Below are 8,818 nucleotides of genomic sequence, written 5' to 3'. Positions count from 1 at the left end.
CGCCCCCCCGGCCTGGCCCTGCCCGCCGGGGCTGTGTCGCCTCCCGGCGCTGGAGGGAGGCTCGCTAGTGCCTCATAGACGGCGGCCGGGGCACCCTGCCCCGCCGAGCCCACGGCGCCGAGCGGGACGGCGCTCACCCCCTGCGGGGCGGGGAGCAGGGTGGCTCGGCCCCTTCTTCTCGGCTCCGCGGGAAGGCACAGCCCCTCCCGTCCAAAGGCGGGGGGACGCCCCTGTCCCGGCCCCGCAGGCAGCGCCCACCCCTTCCCCGAACCCTGCGGTCCCCGCGGGGCGGGATCCTCCTCTTCCTTCTCGGGACGTTTTCGTAGACACCGCAGACGTAACGAGGCATTTTTTTTCTCCTCGCAGTGACCCCAGAAGGTTTTTTGCGGTTTTTATTTTTTTCCTTAAGCCTCCGTCCCGGCCAGCTGAGGGAGGGAGAGGGAGAGTGCCAGGCTGTCAGCCGGCAGGGAGGATCAGCGCCCCCGCGGTGCCCTCGGTGGAGCCCCCGGCAGCCGAGCCTGCCCTCCAGCGGGAAGGGGCGCCAGCACAGAGAGAGAAAGGAGGAGGAAGGGAGTACACAGCTGGTGCCTGGGACTCCTTGGGCCCTTTAATAATAGTCTGGCGGGACGGCATCCCTGAAGGATCCCAGCAGCATCGCGTACGGCAGGGAGATGGGGAGGTCTGTGCTGCAAGTACAGTCCCTCCTTCCCGCCGGGACCACATGCCATGCGGTGCCCGAACGCCCAGAGAGCGGGGACGGGGAGAGCTGGCGGAGGTCACAGCAGTCGGCAGCAGGCATCTGGCAAAACCGGAGCAGCACCGCAGAGCGAGGAAGTGTGTGGGAGATGCCTGGATGCCTGCAAATGCCTTGGAGCTGCGGGGTTAAGATATGCGTACTGAAGGTGAAGCAAATGACAGCGCAGTGATGTAGGATGCATCATCCAAAACGGGATTCTGCTGGAAGGCAGTGGCCTCCGGCACTAGGCTTTCTGAGACAGAGGGGCTCGGCAGGGCCTAGGGAAGCGGGAGGAACTTCCCTGGGTCATGCCATGGCCCAGGGCACCAGAGACCCTTCTGTTTGTATAATTTGGGGAGGTCAGAGGTCGATACACTCACACTACTACAAAATTTAAGCCAGTTTCTGCCAGAGTGACATCTGTGGCTCAGGAGACCAAGAATTCACATGGTAAAAATTCAGGTGCTGTTTAATCTCTCAGAAAAGTCAGCAGAGCCCACAGGAAAGACCACTGTTACAAGGATCAGCCAAAAAGCAGTGCTTGGAGAGCATCATGGCTGGATCAGCTTGGGGTAGCACAAATAAGCATGATGGGATGGCACAAGGGTGAAAGATAATAGGTTTTTGTAAAATGCATAATTTAATAACTAAACCACACTCTTTTCAATAGATAGCATTGCAGGTAAGCTGCCTGCATCATTCAGGTTCCACATGCCCCTACGTTAAAGCAACTCCAACAGTTGTAATGATGTCCCAATTGTATATTTTCTGCTTTGCCTGTACATAATAAAACCGAGTTTAGCTCTCTCTGAAGCACAGTCATATATAAAGAATGCAAACAAGCAACTGAGCCTCATCTCTGCAAACAGAAAGGCACGTGACTGTTTGCTGCAGCCTTGCTCTATTGCACCTGCAGACATTTCTTTAGAGAAATCTGTGGTTTTGAGAACAGGTGGGCGATACTTAAGATGACAGAGCAGATCCTATTCCTGCTAAACTGACTTCACAGAGCACAGTACCAGGCCCAGAGCTGTTGTACAAAACCAGAAAAAGCAAACAACCTGAAGGCACTTGTTTCCCCTAAAGAGGTGTGTAGCCTTTCACAGGGCAAAACATGTGGCAGAGAATCACCTTGAATCACCAGAAAAAGAGTTTTCACATCACTGTCAGGCTAGACATGTCCCAGGTACCACATATTAGCTGTTCAGAGAGTTCAGTGTGGCTTTACAGGAAAGGAATTACTGTGAACCTTTGTATTGTAGAAAGATTTCCACATAGCTCCTTTTGTTCAGGGTAGGCTTTTGTAATCCCTCCTCTTGTTCAGCTACATGGTGGTCTTTCCTGTTCTTCAATATAAAAAAACCCAAGCATATAAAATGCCTTATCTTCTGGCACTTGTGCTAACCTGAAATAACCACACACCCAAAGGAAGTGAAACTCCTAGGAAGAGAACCACGAGAGTAACCCCCCCTTTTTTAAAGATACCAGCCTTGCACTGCTTCTGTTTAAGCAATGAAAGCACTTGACTTCTGCTCATTCTGACTGATATTTTCTGCATTTGCAATAGAATGATTTTTGCTGTTGTTGGCCTTCCCACGACCTGTGTGTCATTCAATAAACCTCTGAGGCTCTCAGCACTGAGTAGCAGCTCTGGCTTCAGTTGGACTCCACAAGGTCGTGACTGGGGGTTCTCAATTTGGGCTAAAGTCGGCATGTGCCATCCTGTAGGTTTAAGCATTAAGTAATTGGTTCTGTTTTTCTCTTTTAGTCTGACTGGTGCTATGCTTCCAACTTACTGAAAATATTCAAGTCACGCAAACCCCGGTGTACCTGTCACTGCATGCTCGCGGAAAATGAGCCTAAGCTGAAAATTCTATACCTAAAGGGCTTGAAACTGTCATCCTGATGCCAGATCCTACTGAATTTTACAAGTATGAAAGGTAGAAGTACTCCTATGCCTAATGCTGAACATGCAGGGTCAGTTTGTTATTCCCCTAAGAGAACGATCCTGTTTCAGAAAAACATTAATCCAGTAAGTCCAGAAGTACAACATCCCCTTTTGGAGTGAAAAATAGAACTCTGCACAGCTTTAATCCTGCCACTGAGCATTTCTAGCACTTGTTGCCTGGGGCCAAGTTGGTAACCCACTACAATCTAATCTCATTGTCAGCTCAGGTGGCAGGACATGCACATATATATGTCCTGTCTCCCCCTAGGTCAGGAGAGCCCCTATTACAGCAGTGTAATGTTGACCACACATTAAATATGAGCACAAGGGATATTCATGAAAGTTGGGTTAGTAATAAACATCTATTACTCTGTGGCTCCAGAAATGTTTTCCTTTTTTTTTTTTTTCCTTCCACACTTACATGTGGAAAAGTTTGCTTTAGACTAGCAGTGTGCTGAGGAGGATGGTGGAATTCACAAGCTTATCTGCTTCATGGAATGTAAAATGGATGTTCAGGAAGGCCTGACAGTCCCAAAGGACATAGACATCTTCCAGATGAAAGTATCTTTTATTATTAGCTCTTTTTATTGTCAGAGTACAACTTGTATCTCTTGTGAGCTTTTAAAAATACTGAGAGGCTGGGCCTTTACATTTGAGAAGTTTTTTACATATATGCAGCATGGACAGAGGCACTGTGCCATGGTTTCTCCTCAGCAGAAAATGGGAAAATGTATTTGACTTTATTTAAAGTAGAAAGATGTGCTTTATTAAAATGCATTTTATTCCTTCTTGTGTGACATACAGTTTTATTATTTTCCATTTTTAAATTTTGAGACAAAAGCCATTACTGGCAATTGCACTTTAGAGAATAAAGAGCTAACAACCGATGTTTTATCCACTTGCATTTTTGTGATCTTACTGTCTCACTGGAGTCATAAAATGTTATGGGAATGCATGCATTTGCTTGGCCATTTATTAGATTGATTTTAACCTATCAATTTTATGGTCTTGCCTTTTACTTTCACAAACTTGTAAAGGATTTCATTCTTTTAAAATCCATGCAGGGTACCTTCCACATACTCTTAATAACCTTGATGAAAGGACTCAGGCCCTGTAAAGGTTGCTCTGACCAAACCAATGCAAACACAATCGAAGTGATGCAGCAAAATTGCCTGGATTTGAAAACATGCCAGGGCCAAATTATGGTGCTTAAGAAGCTCAAGGGCAGGTAAGTCTTGGCTCTTATAATTGGGTTATGAACTGGGGCTAGAAACACAAATGAAGTCAAATGAGCTTGTAGCTCTAACCTTGTGCTGTGACATGTTAGCCCTACTTTTTCAGGTTGCTTCATCAGTGTAGTGGAAATTATAGGACTACTCACCTTCTGTCATATAAAAGTAGGCGATGAAGACTTCTAAAGGCAATTTCTGTACTATCTACATTTTTCTTCACATGTCCTACAGCCTACAGTCCACTGCAGCATTTTCTTCTGCCCTCACTATAGTCCCCAAAAATTACTGTCTCCCAGACTGCATCAACATTTAGGAGGAACTTCATCTAAATATCTAAGAAGATCTCTCCCTGTCATTGGTTCAGTCATTTTAGAACTACTTTTTACAATTGTGGCTTCAACACCCTCAGCAGAGAGGCATGATGATTCATCCTCTTTCTGTCCACATCCATGAACTATATACTTCTCAGAGGAGGAAGAGGCTTTTCTACTATTTTCATAATTACAGTCCTCATTTTTGGCATTTTGGCAGGCTTTATATTAAGTAATAAGGAGTGTTGAGAACTGCAAACAAGGGATAAAGAAAATTTTCACCATAAGGAATAAATGAGCCATATCTTTTGTGAGCATGACCTGACCAGTGAAACTGGCAGGTTTCATGACTTCAGTTTGGACATTAACCTCTTTAAAGGAAATAGATTACTATAACAGCGGCAGCCACTAACCAGCCAACATGCATTTCCACCTGAAACCAAGGTGAGTGTCTCTGGGACAGGGACACCTAAAGGTGAAGCTTCTCATGGAAAAGCTGAGTTGGAATTCAAGGATGGAGGCAGGCTGTGAACTGCAGGCAGCCTGGCCTTGTCAGAGTTATGTTTTCTGCACCACAGTGATTACCCCTGCCGGGTGACCATGCTTAAAACCACATTACTGAGGTACAGAGCGGGAACAACCAGACAAGGGAAGACAAGGGAGTATTTTTCCTTTAGCTGCTACTGCCACCAAAACTCAAGGATTGCAAAACGCTGATCTAAAAAATCAGTCTAAATAACTTCTGGTGCATCACCCTGGAAAGAGTCCAGGAGGGGCAGGAGAGTGACAATGCCTGCCGTGGGCTAAGAGGCTCTCTGGTTGTGCAAGGTTTCCTTTGCACAGGGAAGCAAAAATTATATCCAAGCTGCCTGGCTCCATTAATAATTGCCACTTACTATTCAATACCTGAAGTCATTTAAGTCAAAAGGCCACCACAAGTCCCAGGTCTGGAGTGATCTGTCAGCTTTTGTCTGGTGCCTTTTTAAAATCTTTCTGTCAGAGAACGTGGATGGCCTGAACACTGCGGTGAAGAATAGGGTAACATTTCCATCCTCAGCTATCAGATTTGGTAAAACAGGAGACTGAAGTCTTTGCAAAGAAGCTCAGTTAGCTCATTTGCCTCTGTTGCCAGTGCAGTGCTGGAATAACAAAAATCTTAATCAATTGCTCAACAAAATAATTCGTAAAGCTATAGGGATTTAAATTTTATACACTTACTCAAGCAGTGGAAGGAAATGATGGGCTTTAAAAAGCAGCCCTCTCCTCTGTAATACCTGCAAACAACATGGGGTGGGTGGGCATAGGGTTTTTTTCTGTTCTCCCCCAATATGCACTATTCTGCTAAAAGGGTGGTTTTTTTTGATGTACAAGCCAAAGTCAAAGCAGCCTCTCCTGTTTTAGCCTGTTGTTCACAGGACAAGATCCATTCCTTCTGAACACCTCTGTTGAGGGGGAGCCCTTGATTAAATGAGCTACAGACTGAAACATCCTTTCATGCTCCTGTGGGGAGTTTTGACTGCAAAATGTTTGCATGCATAGCCAGGGCACTGCTGGGACTGTGTATTCTCATTTTGTTCTCCTTCCCTCTCCCTCAGGCAGATTCTGTGAAGTACTGAGCCCTCCTGGAGCCAAGGGGAGTTTGAAAAGTCCTCAACATCTTTCCACTTTTGGCTACCTCATAATATAGGCATTAATGTATGCACAGCCTATTTTTAGAATCTGTAACATGTTTTCTGGGTAAAAAAGCACTTGAAAGACCCCTTCTTCTCCCTTAGAGTTGACATTGAATTGGATTTAATAGAACAGCCTGAAATTCCTTCCATTAAAAAGTGTATTATAAATGCTCAAGGAGCTGTAACTGCAGTTGAAAGCTAGGTATATTCCTGCCAAAGGGTAAACTAACTTCATCTAATAGGAGAATATTTCTAGTGCGACAATTTACCCTTTATGAGCCCTTTTCCTGGAGACAACACAGAAAATATGTCTTCACTATGTTTCTAGCAGAGCAAAATAAAGTAAATGTACCTGTAGGTTGCTAAGAAAACCATTGGCATCAAAATATGCAAGACAAAATTTATCTGTGTTTTCAGACACTTAGCCTAGTGCAATCAGCCATCTGGGCAATAAAAAGGTCCACAATGCTGGCCTTCACTATGGTTTGTAATGATCCTTCAGATGTCTTAACACTGCAAATTTGTATTGCATTTTGAAATAGGAAGCCCTAAAGTGTTAAAATAGATGAGCATTGTTACCCTGTGTCTGCAGAAGGGGAGACTGAGACACAGAGAAGAGAAAGCAGCTTGCTTAGGACTGCAGAAAGAGGTCATCCTAAAGTCTGAAGTATTTGTAGCATTTGGCATGTGAGTTTGTATACAGCCCTTAGAGAACATACTGTTTTGCAGGGGAAGGAAACCAATCACAGTGCATATGACCACTGGAGGTGTACATGTCCAACAGAGCCATTTGCACATACTAACAAATCCTTTTTTGGGTTTTTTTTTAAGGATGAACTGTTCTAATGTTCTTCCTTTTGTTTTTCCCTCATTCTTGTGAAGAAAAATCACTCCGTTTAAAAATGGCAGGCAGTGGATAACAACTTCAAACGAGGTATTTTTTTGCTGCTGTTGTTAGCAATTGAAATAAGTCCTTCCTTTGCTCTTGCTACACTACCCCAGGAGAAGAAATTGCCCTTGTTTTAGATGAAAACTCTGTGTCTTAACCAGCAATAACTCTCTTGTAAACATTTGAGCCATCCTGCTGACCTGCAATAGGCTATTCATGCTCTTAAAATTAAGGGCACACAAAGTGCTCAGCTATGTGAACAAAGAGCCCTCCAACATCTGCTTAAGGCAAGGAGAAGCTCTCAATGAAAGAAATACATAAGGGAGTCACAGCAACAGGAATTCTGAGTATGACAGACATGCAGGATTGGACCCTGAGCCTGAGGAACAAGTACTGCTGAGCTGCATTCATTCACACGGCAGCATCCATAAGACACAGCTCATCGGTGTTTGCTGCTTCAAATAGTTGAAGTCAAAACAAGCGTGAGTGATTTGATGTGTCTACACAGCATAATTAGAGATGTAAACAATAACCGCCACTGTAGAAACTGGAGCAATATGCTAAGTAATTACCTGAGTTATTTTGGCCTGGCTATGTTCTGCATCATTAGTATAATTACGGGAATTGAATTCAAGCCCATCATACCTTTGATAGTTCAGTTTGTGCACAACAACCTCAGCCTCACTTTTTATGAAGTTTCCTTGATCACCAAGGGTGGCCCATGCTCTCTCCCATTTTTTGTCATCTGAGCTACAAAGGAAAGACCCATTAATGAAAACAAGGTTAATTACGCTTTCATCAGAATGGTTGCAGAAGAGATTTCTTCTGAGAAAGAGCAGAGTGGGGAGTCCATTTGTTCTATTCCCTTCCTTCTTAAAAAATAAAGTAAAACCACACAATGAATGTCTCTATTTACATTTCAGAGTTCTTTTCATGCGTAATATGCCTGTGTGAATGTACCAAACACAAGTGAAGCATGAATAATATGTGACTATTTTGCCCTTTTTCCTTATATTGCTAGCACTCTATTTTTTAACTCTTCCCAAGAGCAAGAAGGTAACCATTTCCCTGCCCCCTTCCTCTTTGTTTCTTTTTTTTGTTATTCAGGACAGGGCTTGTAGTGAATCGGTTAGGACTATTGTGCTATATTGATCAGTTCTACTTGGTGCAGCTCATGTGTGAATCGAGGCTTTTTATCTCTATGAGAAAAAATATTTCCCTTTATAGCATTCTAAATCAAATACTGTGTTGGCCTTATGGGTTTTTTCCCCTTCCAAGCAGACATATGAGAAATATTTTCCCTAAATTCCTTATTATTATTTGTCACCTTATAGAGGCCAGAGATCTTAAACATCCATATGGTTTGGGATCACGTACACTTAAAACACAGTGAAAAAGGTCACAAAGGGTAGCAGAGCACCCTCTCCTTATAAAGCCAAGATCTGATGGACAACTCTTGTCACTTTCAATATAATGAAATTAATAAAAAAAACCTAGAAAATTTGTGTGTTTGCATAGAACACTGTTAATTCTTCTGTAACTTCAACTAAGGACTCTCAACAGAACCCACTGTGAAGCCTTAGATAAACATGAAGAATGAAGCAAAAGACATACAGTGGTTGTAGTGTAAATTGCTGGGAAAAAACCTTCTGCCCATGTTAAAAAGACTCTGGACTTGACTGCATAGATGTTTCAAGTACAAAAACCTATCAGGTTCAGCATTAATGATAGGTTGCTTGTTTTATTTGGGAGAAGATGGGATGCAAAGCCAGTGCCTGTTCTTATTTCCATACCATGCAGGTAAAGGCTTGTTGTATTCCAACGCTAATCCCACTGGACACCAACTTAATTTTCAAGTGCAGTGAGCTCCAAATTAGACCAGCTAAAAAATCTACAGAAGCATCCAGTTTTCAGCACACAATGCTGTTATATCCCATGGGTCAGAGCCAACAAAAATGCAACATGGGCACCAATCCAATTCATCTTGTGCGAGAGGGAGGGTCTTCACTGTCAATTCAAAAGTACAAAT

At 43.7% G+C, this 8,818-nt stretch overlaps 1 long non-coding RNA gene across 1 annotated transcript; it reads left to right on the top strand.

The window, feature by feature from the left end:
• Window positions 1–518: 518 nt before the first annotated feature.
• On the top strand, window positions 519–6,013 carry LOC134429944 (uncharacterized). The gene is made up of 3 exons (XR_010030692.1): window positions 519–2,676; window positions 3,749–3,912; window positions 5,823–6,013. It is a non-coding gene; the product is annotated as an uncharacterized LOC134429944 (long non-coding RNA).
• The last annotated feature ends 2,805 nt before the right edge of the window (window positions 6,014–8,818 follow it).

The sequence above is a fragment of the Melospiza melodia genome, chromosome 1 (genome assembly GCF_035770615.1).
Source record: "Melospiza melodia melodia isolate bMelMel2 chromosome 1, bMelMel2.pri, whole genome shotgun sequence".
NCBI lineage: Eukaryota > Metazoa > Chordata > Aves > Passeriformes > Passerellidae > Melospiza > Melospiza melodia.
This window is presented reverse-complemented; position numbering and strand designations above follow the sequence as displayed.